This window comes from Copadichromis virginalis, linkage group LG6, assembly GCF_057382275.1.
Source record: "Copadichromis virginalis isolate Kocher_CV1m ecotype Utaka linkage group LG6, C_Virginalis_male_GT1.1, whole genome shotgun sequence".
NCBI lineage: Eukaryota > Metazoa > Chordata > Actinopteri > Cichliformes > Cichlidae > Copadichromis > Copadichromis virginalis.
In genome coordinates this window covers 42,495,225-42,508,286 of record NC_140623.1, presented here as the reverse complement: position 1 = coordinate 42,508,286, position 13,062 = coordinate 42,495,225, and the positions used below count along the sequence as shown (strand labels likewise).

Genomic DNA, 13,062 nt, shown 5'->3' with positions numbered 1-13,062 from the left:
GTTTTGTGTTTCTGTGCAGCGGTTTGCAATATTTGATTAGATACGCAGGCAGCCTGCAGATAAAGGCCTCTGCACGTTCCCACAGTCTGCTTCCTCTGTTTCCTTTGCTGCCTGTTACCTGCGATGTATGTGGTAGCTGACAGTCGGCTGTCTCACTCTGCTTTTCTTTCCTCTCTCTCCTCCACGCTCAGCTGGTCAGGTTTGTGTTTCTTCTCTGCCGCTGAGCTCGGAAGGAGACTCGATGAGAACTCGGGAGAGCTCCGGCAGCTTCACGCTGAGCTTTGAACAAAGAAGTTGCTCAAGGTTCTTTTTGCTATTTCATTACATTTCTGCCCAAGAATGACGAGCATTTGTTCACCGTTTGGTGAATCACACAGTATTTATTTTACACTCCTGCGGCGTCTGTTGTTCAGAGAGGGCGGGTGGCGTTCTCTGTATGTCCGGATATTGTTGAGCACAGAGCAGCTTTCACTGTTCAGTGACTGAACAACATGTTATCAGCAGTGGGGTGAAAAATAAACACATGAAGTATAAAACATGACTCCGGCTACTGGTGAGACTGAGACGTGGAGGAAGACGGTTTGGCCCATCTGAAGCAACGAGTGTGTTCAAACAATCTGGGACTTGGTGCCCAAGCAAGAAGAACCAGGAGCTGGTGGAAGGAGACTGGAAAGTGCTCAGAGAGGCTTTGCAGGAACGCCATTCTGCAAAATCCTCCAACGACTGAGCCAATCAGGGCCTCAGTCTGTGAGGCGACTTGATCTGTGGTTGGTTGCTGGTGGGATGCAAGCCGGGGCTTGATTAATCCCGGCTGGGTCTAATGTTTAAAGACACTAACCCCCCCGTGACCCCACCACCGCAGATCACTGAAGATGCATCCCAGAGAGATCATCTAGAAGATGGATAGATGCATCTTTCACGCGCTGCCGGGAAGCCGCTTCGCTTCAGGAACCAGATGGTGGGAATGTTTGCAGGAACGGGTCCCAGCTGAGTTGGGGGAGAGAGAACCGACGTGCAACCAGATGTTGTTGGTTTTGGTGGCGATGTTTAATGTCCACAAGCAAGAAGGGGACAAACTGAAGGGCCTGAGAGTGCTGCTAAATCAAAGACAGGAAGTAAAGCAACCAGCTCACAGGATGACTAAACTACAACCTGCTGACTCCTCGCCAGGAAGAAAGCACCACTGCCTTTGCTCCTGGTGTGTGTGCAGTGTGTGTCTAAACCCGGCCCAGCCTCAGGCAGCAGCGAGTAACTGCTCCCAGTATCTGCCTGTTAGCAGAACACATCCTCCCAGTGTCTGCCTGTAGCATTTATGAACTGAATCACAGGCAGAAGGTGCACTGCTCACATTAAATCACAGCCCACCCTGAGTCACAGCCCTGTTGGGCTTAAATAGGGCAGCAACTAGGAGGACCCACTGATTGGTGGGTTGGACTCGGCTCCCGTCCAATCAGTAATAAATGCAGCGAGGAAGCGGAGCGACTGGCAGTAGCGTCACCGGGGCCAAAGGACGGCACGGTAACATCTACACTTCAAATCGCTGTGATAGTGGACGATTCCCCAGAAGAGATATGAGTGGAACTGTGAGCCAAACTAAGAGACTGAGATCTTATTTAAAAATGGTAAATGGCCTGTATTTATATAGCGCTTTACTAGTCCCTAAGGACCCCAAAGCGCTTTACATATCCAGTCATCCACCCATTCACACACACATTCACACACACATTCACACACTGGTGATGGCAGCTACATTGTAGCCACAGCCACCCTGGGGCGCATTGACAGAGGCGAGGCTGCCGGACACTGGCGCCGCCGGGCCCTCTGACCACCACCAGTAGGCAACGGGTGAAGTGTCTTGCCCAAGGACACAACGACCGAGACTGTCCAAGCCGGGGCTCGAACCGGCAACCTTCCGATTACAAGGCGAACTCCCAACTCTTGAACCACGATCGCCCCTTTAGTGCTCACTAAGGTTGAACCAGTGAGCACGAGGCCCAGCAAGGCTGGCGCAGGACTGCTCTTTGTGATAAACTAGGCCCACGCATAAAAACGATGCACCACTCGTGGTCAAAACGTCACTAATAACACTTTGCAGCCTGGAGATGCCGTTAGCATGACTTAACATCACGTTCTTCTTAATGGCCACCAGGGGGCAGTACCTGCGGTCCTGCGGCGTCACAGAGCAGTGGAGTTTATGCGCCCGTTTAAAGTCGCACTGAATAAAACATTAAGCACATTTGTAAATTATGATAATTCCAAGAGTCAGAAAGGAGATTATTCAGGATTCATACGCTAACGATTTATCACTCACGACTCATTAACCGAGGACTGTGCTCAGTCTCTCATTTACTCAGGAGCTCATAGCAGGAATGTGCATCCATGTGCCACACAGTGTGTCCTGCAAATTAGTGACATCAGGCCTCCTCAGTTGTTACTAAGATTCGCTCTTTTTAGTTTTAAAATGTGGGCTCAAATATGCCCGACACAGTCTGCTGTTTGCCCTTTAATGCTATAAACATGCTAAATGGTAAAAATGGTAAATGGCCTGTATTTATATAGCGCTTTTCTAGTCCCTAAGGACCCCAAAGCGCTTTACACTACATTCAGTCACACACACATTCACACACTGGTGATGGCAGCTACATTGTAGCCACAGCTGCCCTGGGGCGCACTGACAGAGGTGCTAAAGGAAACCTCAGCCTAATCCTGTGTATTTGAAAGTAAATCGAGCGTGCTTCCTTAATCTGACGCCATCTACGCTCTGCTAGCGCCTGGAACGTCTCCCATCAGTCATTCCAAACACAAACTTGTGCTGAATCCAGGACTGAAGTTCTCACAGTGCTCCTTATCTGCAGTATCGGTGGCCGGTCCCAGCACAGCTTTATCTCGCTGCCTGTAGCTTAATAAACAAGGACTGAGTAAACAGCAGGCAGGATAGGACACGTGGGAGAGGTGGAGGTAGAGGAGCACAGAGATAACAGAAAATCTCTCACGCCGTCGTCTCCCTTTTTCGTTTGCCTCACACTCCTCGTTCACATCAACTTCCTGCGACTTGTCGATCTGCGTCTCTGCCTGCACATCTGTTTTCTTCACCCGTCTCTGGCTCTCTGCAAAAACGCCTCCCTGGCTTCAACCTTCACCACCTGTGCACCCTCCTATCTCCTCCCCAGCCGATCCAGCGCAGCTTCCAAACTCTCGGGGTCGAGCGCTTTCGCCAACTCGGCGCACGTCTCGTCAGTTTGAAATATATATGAAAATCCACTGTAGAGGCAAAAACAGAGTTTGTCCAACTCTAACATGCTTGAAAGTCGATATTTGGTTTGAACGCCTTTATTCTGCAGCACAGCTGGAAGTTTCTGAGGACGCCGTGGAAGGAATAGTTAGGAGTAGTTCAGGAACAGTTTTGGACTGACGTTCTTTGGATGTTTCTGCCTTCTTGTTCTGTTCTCTGTCACGATGATCCGTCACTGCTTCATGATGCTGAAGTCTGGGCTCTGACGAAGCTGATCCGTGACTAGTATGTGTGTTTGGGATCATCGTGATGAATTTTATGCTGGATCAGAATCTGATGGTATTTTCTCAGGTTCATGATTCCTTCAACTTTAACGAGCTCTCCAGCACCTCTGGCTGAAGTGCAGCCCTGCACCGTGTCCGAGCCTCCACCGTGTTTCAGCGATGTCTGCAGGCAGCTGCTGCTGTACCTCGCTCACGACCCTCCTTACATGTTGATTGCTCCCTCAGTTCTTGTGTAAGTTTCATACTTCAGCCTTTGCTCTCTGTGTCCAAGCCACGCAGACATTTCTGTTGAGGCTTCAGTGAGCAGTAGATGGATCAGCTGAAGGAACAGATCAGTCGTCAGGTCTCTGTTTTCTTTATGATGTGATTTTTAGATATTATTCATGTGCTGTAGTTTTTTGTAGCTCTGTCACTTGTTCTGTTCTGTATGGACACGCTGCACACCGTGCTGAGACCAAGTTTGCAGCTAATAGCACTTCTGCAGTCACCGTGCTTCTGCAGAAATGCTATTTTATGCCTGTCAGACTGTGTTATCTTTGGCATTTTTCATAGTTTCAGCTAAAGAAATGGAAATGAATGATGTGTTTTTGGCTTCTCGTAACAAAGAGCCTAAAGATAGAATTAAACCTTTGCCAGCTTTGTGTGTAGACTCGTTGGTTGATCTTCTGAGTTGGAGCCTTTTTATGGTTCGAGGACTCACTGAGTGAAAAAGCAGCCAAAGTCCAGAGAAAACCGTGACAGACCTTCAAAAAACCTCCAACTATTACTCAACACCACAAAAATTATGCAAACGATATGAAACCTTGCCCAGTTCTCATGAATGGGAGCAACTGGTTTTACAAGCACAGTTATAATCCTGGTCTCAGTGAGATTTGTTTTCCGTTGGCGTGCTGTGCGTGACCACTGGTGGACATTAGCAGCAGGGTTGGTATTAGTTCACGGCACCAAGTCCACGAATGTGTAAAACACAAAGTTTGATTTCACATAAAACGGACTTTTATCCTCTCCACGAGTTCCTTGTGTATAAATAACTTGGCACCAATCAGGGACGGCTAATTCGAATCCACATTTTTCTGGTTTCTCCCACTTGGTTTCCAGTATTTTCTGCCTCCTGCTTCTCTCAGCCCACTCGTGGTTGTATTCCAAACCTCACGTCTCATATACCATCCCCACCCTCAGCCATGGAGTGCACTGAGAACCAACACACACCGATTCACCCCGTAGGGAGGAGAATGAGGTTTAGCCACGCCGCCCAAGGTCGGTCCTGGCTGTCAGCACGGAAACTCTGGAGACCGCCAGCACGGCTAAATTAGGTCCTCAGCTGCTTTATTAGCGCTGAACTCTGGCTCAGGTGAGGGCCTCTCCTCTCTGCCTGTAGTGTAACTGTAAGCTGGCTGGCCTACTTTCTTAACCCAAACTAAACACGCCCATGTTCTTCGTCCTGGACCGAGGCTGCAGCTGCTCTAAAGAGCAAAGATATTGTTGGTTTACTCCGCAGGACTCAGCCAGGCTGCTGAAGCGATGACTGGCCTGAAAATGCCACTGGAGCATTTAGCCGGTGCCTCTATTAAATGTGAAAGGAGGTTAAACTGCTGGGTGCAAATAAAGGGCAGAGCTCGCAGGATAAAATAGTCACTCTGATTAATTTTGCCCTTCAAAACTGCTTTTTATTATGGATTAAACGTCAAGTCGTCGCAGCTCAAACGCCGGTAAAATAAACCCTGTGAGGGGGAAAGCAAACAGCTTCTTTTCATTCTCCTTCGCACTCGGCGCACCGACTCGGTCTTCAGAGGTTTTCACAGCAAATGCTGTTTTATGTCTGTGATTAATGTATTTTTAATGGCCGTTTGTGAGCGAAGCACCCACTTCTCTGAACCTTAACACCGCTACTCGTGCCGAACTCTTGAGATCGACACGGAGAGGCGTGCGGATTGTTCGAGTGCCTCACAAACCGCATTTTTCTGCCAAGCTTCTCCTCCAGCACAGAGTTGACACAACTGGCAGTCCAGCTCACGAGTGCTCGGATGATATTACCCACTTCATCTTCAGAGTAAAGTGCGCCGAATAAAAGTTTCAGTCGGAATTTGTGGCCGCACGTTCACCTGCTGATCTTTAAAACCAGCTAAACCAGTAACTACTGGAGTCTGACGGATAGCCGATGTTTTTAGGCCGATACCGGCATTCAGTGATTTTAAAAAGGGAAGCATTGATATATGAACCAGTTACACGACGTCTCCACAGCTCGGAGGTCACATGACCAGACAAACTCCTGGCTGATTAAAACTGCAGAGATGAAAGCTTTAAACCTCAGTGGGCTGTCCTCTTCCTCTGGATTCTGACAAAGCTGACAGCTGATTATATGGGTGGCTTTACCCCGGCTTCCAGGAACACTGGGAGGAACCTCGGCGACTGGGATATGTCCTTCAACACGTGCATTAAACAAATGTAGGACCGCTTCCAATCATCGACAGGATGATGCTAAAATTAGAAACATCTGCTCTCAGAGTGACTCTGTCGCCAAACGCTGATTGTTGGCGTGTCTCTCAGCGCTGGGTGCTAATAAGATAAAACTGAATTGAGCTGATGTTGATTAATTGCTAAAAACTCATAGAAACTTAGTCTGTATGCTACCTAAGCTTGGTGAGGGACCTGCAGACGTTACACCTCGCACAGCTTCCTAAAACTGCAAACATGCTTCAGCGCAGCGTGCAGGAATATGACTCAAAGCTAACATTTTTATATCAGCGTTATTAGAGACACGATGCTTGGTGCTCATGTGAGACTACAGAAGAGGCAGAAAGATGCTGTCTGAAGCCCTTTAATGTTGCAAAGATTAGAGGTCTTCCTGTTGGTCTGATTGTGAGTATTTGTGTGACTGCAGATGCCACAAGGAGTTGAGATAAGCTGGAATTCCGGTTCATCCTCTAGAGAAAACAGGATCTCATTCCAGTGAGGGAGTTTCCCGGTCAGAGTCCATTTCTCGAGCCTTGTTCCAAAGCTCACAGCGGGCCCTGCAGCCCGGGGTTGGGCAGTGATGACAGAGCGACTGCAGATGGACGAACATCAACACACGCCTGCACCTGTTGTCGTACTGAAAGCGAGGGGAGCCCGGCTCGCCACGTGGGGTTAAACACCCTGCGGCATCGACATATTCATGAACAGAGCCTCAACTCTGAGACAAATCCAAGCCCCCCGCCTTACTCCCACGCATGCATTCGCTGCTTAAAGCGTTCAGGAATCCAGCATATCATGTTCCGACCTGATCTAATGCGCCCACCGCGGGCAGCGATCTGTCCGGATCTGCTGCCAGGGTGCCGGTCTAAGTTTAGAGACACAACTGTGAGTGATTGTGGTTGGAAAGGAACGCCTTCCCTCCACAATCGGAGACATCTGCCTCTCTGAAACTGAACACTGCTGGGTGCTAATGCATGCTCATGCTTGATTCATGTGCTCCATTAGTTTCTGCTCGTTGGATTCGAGCTGTGATGAAATAAAGATTTCAGGAGGCTCTCTAATGGAGACCCGCCATGTTTCTCCTTGTTTTCTGTCATAATGGTGAATCTTTTTATTAAACACGTCCAGATTTTCAATTAATGAGGTCGACATTTGACCCAAAAGCTCAGGTTACACACTGCTCGCTTCTGTTTGGGAGGGGCAGCCAATCAGAAGAGGGTTGGCTTGAAGAAGGAGGAGCTTGTTTCAAACAGTTAAACAAACAAAGTGTTGCATTCATGTACATAAGGATTATTTTGAACTGTGAGTCATGGCGAGCTTCTCTGGTAGCGTCCGAGTTATAAAATCTGGGAATGAGCAGAAGGAATCTGACAGCTCCGGGGTGTAAAAGCGAGCGCCGGCATGTTGACTTTGTCTGTGACGGGATGTTTGCATACTGACACGACAGCGAGAGCAGCGACCTTATCGTGCGCTCGCCAGTGAGGAGAAGCATGCTCGAGCCTGCGGCCTCACTCAGCAGATCACATGGTTGCTTTGTCAGGACAGTCATGAGTTGTTCCAGAAGTTCGTGTGTGTTTCCATTCCACTCTGTTCCACTCCTGCAGAGCTCGGGGTAAACCCACAACAGGAAGTGAGGCATCAGTTGGCTGTAATGGCGCTGTGGCATCCCCCAAGTTTGTGCCAAGTGACTCTCACAGCTCCTTACAGAGCGGCTCTATTCTTAGCACATGTGCATGAAGCAGAGCTGCTGTTAGTCTCTGAGCCCCGTCGTTCCTCAGTGAAGCTGAACTGAGACTAAAGCGCTCTTATAATAACTGTGTCGCTGCTAAAGCTACGTGGACCAAACGCTGAGCTGGAACGTTCTCTTGAAGGTGGATGTTTCCATGTTTTCAGAGACAGACGTCTTCAGGTTTCATGTGGATAAGATGAGCGACCTCTGCTGGTTACAGTTACATCTTCCTGCTTTGTCTCTGTTTTAGTCACAAAATGATGGAGCACATTATATGATTTTTTTCTTTAGTCGGCTACATGAATGAATAAACAGTTGAATCATGGTGAAACAAATGTATTACTGGAGCCTTTTCATCACTGCCCGGTTCATTTTCGAGAAGAGTCCAGTCCTGCGTCTCTATGCCAGCCACAGAGGCTGAAGTGCATCCAAATATGTTTCTAAATATCTCGATTTTCTGACTCGGTTTGTCAGCTGTAGAACAGAATTGGGGGAAGAGGACTGAATTCTCCTTTTATAGGCAAAGTTTAATAAGCTACACTTCCTCAGTGACTGTGTGGAAATCAAAGATGGACAGCGATGTTTGCGGCTCTACAAAATTCAAACTGCCTTCATGTTTTTATGAATTCAGCCATTGCACGTGTCAGCCCTGTGGGTCCCTGATTGGTGGAAATTCTCGTGCAATCAGCGCACACAGACTCTCCTGATTATTAGAGACTGTTGATGATAAATGTTAGTTTTCTATATGCGTTCTGTTTGCCGTCATCCTAAAAAGAGGCAAAATAACTCAGTGGATATTTCACTTACCCACAGGTGTAGTCCGGTGTCATTAATGGTGGACGGTTTACTTTCACTCACGCACAGCACGAGCCGTCAGCGTTCACGTGTGTTAGTTAAACATGTCTAATATTGTGGCTGTGACCATCAGTGATTAGGTTTTAGATCTCACCCTGGGTCAACACACCTGACTCACATGATTAGTTCATTACCAGACCTCTGGAGAACTTCAAGACATGCTGAGGAGGTCATTTAGCCGTTTAAATCAGCTGTGTTGGATCAAGGACGCATCTAAACCTGCAGGACACCGGCCCTCGAGGCCTGGAGGTCCCCACCCCTGCTCCAGCCGATGTGCTTTGTCCAGTGTTTTCCTGTGTCAGTACAGAGTCTTCCTCCATGGCCTACATGCTCGTCGTGGTATGAGAAGTAGCCACACCCTCACACACACAAACATTGGTAAAGCCGTTCAGCATTGTTGGGTTTGGAAGGCAGGAGTCTGTCTTTTCACATAGATGTATGAAATGTCTTTTAGAACGCCTGACGTTAAAGTCACGATGGGAAACACAAGCAGAGTCATTGATAAAGGCTTTCTGTATAAAGTGGGACTGACCCCACTCATGTCATTTACACTTGATAAACAAGTGTCTGCTGTTGTCAGATCCAGTTTTTACCAGCTTCGCCTTATTTCTAAGGCCAGGCGCTATATCCCGTATAAAGACCTAGAAAAGCTCATCCACGCCTTTGTAACGTCAAGGCTTGATTACTGTAATTCACTTTATTGTGGTCTCCACTCTTCCCTTTTACATAGATTACAGACAGTTCAGAATGCTGCAGCACGCATTCTAACTAAAACCAAGAAGTTTGCCCACATTACTCCTGTCCTTGCTGATCTGCACTGGTTGCCTGTCAAATATCGTATTCAATTTAAAATTTTGTTGTTTACTTTTAAAATTACCAATAACACTGCACCAAGCTATCTTAAGGAACTTTTAAACCCATATGCTCCTGCTAGGGCTTTAAGGTCATCCTCACAGTTGCTGCTGGTTCAGCCCAGATCTCGACTGAAATCTAGAGGTGATCGATCGTTTGCTCTAGTTGCACCGGAGCTGTGGAACAATCTCCCGATTGGCATCTGAGCGTCTGATTCTATTCATTCTTTTAAATCACAGCTAAAAACATATCTTTTTAAACTTGCCTTTTCTACCAGTTAAATGCTGGCTTGCTTGCAGTGACCTATTGTATTAAATTCTCTGCTTTCTTTCCATTATTGGTGTCTTTTATCATGGTGGTACAGTCTTATCTTGCTATAACCTATGTGCTGCAGTTTACTCTTATTGGTGGCTTTTAACTGTGAACATAATTCGTTACCTTTATGTATTTGATGTTAATGTGTGAACTGTTTTATTTTTTATTGTTTTATGTAAAGCACTTTGGTATGCCCAAGGCTTTTAAATGTGCTCTATAAATAAAGATTGTTGTTGTTGTTGTTGTTGTTGTCATCATGTCGTCGCTGAAGGAGCTCGGCTGCTATTTTTGTGCTGCTTCATTTTCAAGGTTTTGTTTTGGACTCTAAACCCAGAGCTGCTGAATCGTAGTCCCGAGGCCGTCTCAGGACTACAGACCACCTTCCTCTCAGTACCTACACTCTGATCACGTTTATGCTTTTAGCTCATGTGGTAATGTGGAAATAAGACGAGCGTCAGCGCGAGCCGGACAGTAAGCATTACATCATCGCATCCTGGATTCACTCTGAGGGGAGACGAAGAAGAATCTTTTTTTTTTTACCTGACTCCCAACATTTACACCAGTGGTCCAGAGCTGCACCGCATCATCCAATCACATCTCTTCACAACTCTTCTTCACACTCTCTCTCTGCTGGTTACCAAGGAGACAGTGGAGTCTGAGAAGTGGAGCGATGGTTTGGCGTGGATGTGTTTCTTTCTTTCCTTTCTCTTTTGGCATCCTCAGAGTGGAATTTTACCACCTGGACTCCTGATCGTCTGCTATCGTGCTGCAAACGTGCACGCTTGCAGGCCGTGCACGTGCAGCCTGTGTGCATGCATCCATGTAAAAGAGCAGTTGCGCCCGTGGCTGTGTCACCTGATCCCCGCCGTCCCACCTGTTCTCACCATTCTCTCTCCCTCGGTGATCCTGTAACTCCCGGCAGGTCGTGAGCACGCTCTCTCCTGCCAGGAATCTGTCAGCGGCGACAGGAAAACGTGTATTTCAGGACAAGCTTCGACCAGCCGGAGAGTGTCTCGAGTAATGAGCTGACCTTGATCCGAGTGGATCAGTTCAGGCTGCACCGGCAGAGTTTGAAAAGGAGGGTGGGGGTGTAATTAGTTTGTTGAACTGAGAAGGAAAGCTGACATGACGAGCCTTACGGTTACGTCTGTCCTCTCAGTGTGTCGCACCTGCACGCAGGTGAGCACCTTACAACTTTGCCTTCATTAAGAAAGTGGAAACGGTGGCACAGTCACACTTCAAACCTGCGAGTTCAGCATCGGTGAAATGTTTGGGGGCCGTCCATCATCCATCCGTGTGTCACGGACACAGATCCTGTGAGCAGGATCCAAACCGTTTAGTGCCGTGGCAGCGTTAGAGGAAAAGAGTTGGGTATGGTCATTGGATGAGTGGGAAAAAATAAGACAGGAATTCAATGAAAAGGTGGAGGCAGACTGACAGATGGACGGGGGAAATGGGATCAGGCGACGGATGTTTCCGGAGTGGGCGCTGGGGATTAGTGCGAGTGTTTTCTGGGTATCTTCTTGCATCCAGACCCACCCGGCTGTTTGCTCGCTCGGTTCCCCGAGGTCTCTTACAGCTTTCAGCCATCACACACAGACACGGCCGACAGCTCCCATCGCCTGTTATACGTCTTTATGGACTTCAGCCCCCTACACACACGTGCACACATGCTCCGTGCACACACACACATGCACACACACATGTGCACACATGCTCCGTGCACACACACATGCACACACACATGTGCACACATGCTCCGTGCACACACACACATGCACACACACACGTGCACACATGCTCCTTCCGTCTCTGATTCTGTAGGATGTTTGCTGCAGTGCTGTGCAGCCTCCTCACCCTCTGCATCTGCCCTCTGCTGTTTTTGCTTTCTCTCTAATCTTGATTGATCTATTTGAAGAGTGGAAAAGAGCAGGAATCTGCTGCGTTCTCCTCTTTCTCTTGGCTTTCTCCTGTTTTTGTTTTTTCTTTGTCTTAATGCTTCGCTCTGCACGCTCCCTCTCTCTGCACCTCCTGCTCTGGTGTCAGCACTTCTCTCGCCGTCTTCATGTCGTTCATGCTGGTTTGACCCCCGTGAACCCCCGGCTCACTGGACTTGTTTTTTTTATTGATACCAGCGTGCAGCTTTGGGACTGAGGTGTGACGCTCGATATGATGCACAATCACCCCTGAGCAGAAAAACCGTTTTGTGATGGTAAAGAAGCGTTTTTAGTAGATTAAAAGGTAGTTACTGTTTTGACTGAGACTCTCTTACTTCATATTTAAGAGTTACCTTCATTCTTTTTGTTTGGGAGACTCAGAGGAGGAAGTTTGGTATCAGCAATAAGTTTGCTGCTAACATGTTCCAGCAGCTAACCAGATACAAAGAGATGCTTAATGTGTTGAACAGACACTACTGTGGTGATGCTAAGCTAACTGCTGCTGGTCTTTTTCTTTTCTTAAACCTGATTGGTTACCAGCCCTGTGGTAGCTGGGATAGGCTCCACCCTGTGCTGTGGGTGTTTATGTTAGCTTAGGTTAGCATAGCATAGAAACAAAACAGAAACTTGGCAGCGTCAGGTCTTAACCTACATCTGCACTTTAGCTCACCTTCATATCTTCCTTTTAAAAAGGAGTTTTTTCTCACCACTGTTGCCAACTGCTTGCTTGTATGTTGCTGTAATATGATTGGAGGGTCTTCACCTTACAACAAAAAGCACCTTGAAGCAACTGCTGTTGGAATACAAATAAATACATTTATTATAAATAAAAGTGAATTGAATTCATGTCCAGGGTTGGTTTATAGCGTTTACCTTTTTGTGGCTGCTGTGACAGCATTGCATCATTTCCCAACTGTATGGTGTTTGAGAGACTGAGTGTGCACACAGGAGTGAGCACCTCGTTGATTTCTTTGATTAATAAATATTAACTTTGTGACAATAAATCAGCTGCCTCTCCACTTTCTTTCTGATCGTGTGTCATTGTCTTGGATAACTGATCTAAATCTTTAAGTTCAGTTTTGCGTTACTCTTTATCCCCCAGTGTTCCTCCTGCATGGTGTTTTGTCTTTACATCCACACATGCACAGCAGATCATGTGCATTTCTACTTGTATGAACACACGGCTAAAGATTTACTGCTGCAGAGGCCTGAGGCTGAGCCTAACCCATTTTTCTATATAAATAATTAATGACAGTCAAACATTTTTGAATGTTGCTCACAAATAAGGAAACAGTTTATGTCTCTATAACTAGAGCCAAAAAAGTAACGTGCACACAAGCTGACGTCTAAGACGTTTTGCTTTTAAGGAATGCCATCCTGGAATGATTTCATGCAGGGTCGTTT

General features: G+C 47.2%; 1 protein-coding gene across 5 annotated transcripts in view; it reads left to right on the top strand.

Annotated features, from left to right (window-relative positions):
• The window catches only part of sh3pxd2aa (SH3 and PX domains 2Aa), a 99,351-nt gene that overhangs the window by 20,161 nt on the left and 66,128 nt on the right, over positions 1-13,062 (top strand). The window lies entirely within an intron of this gene.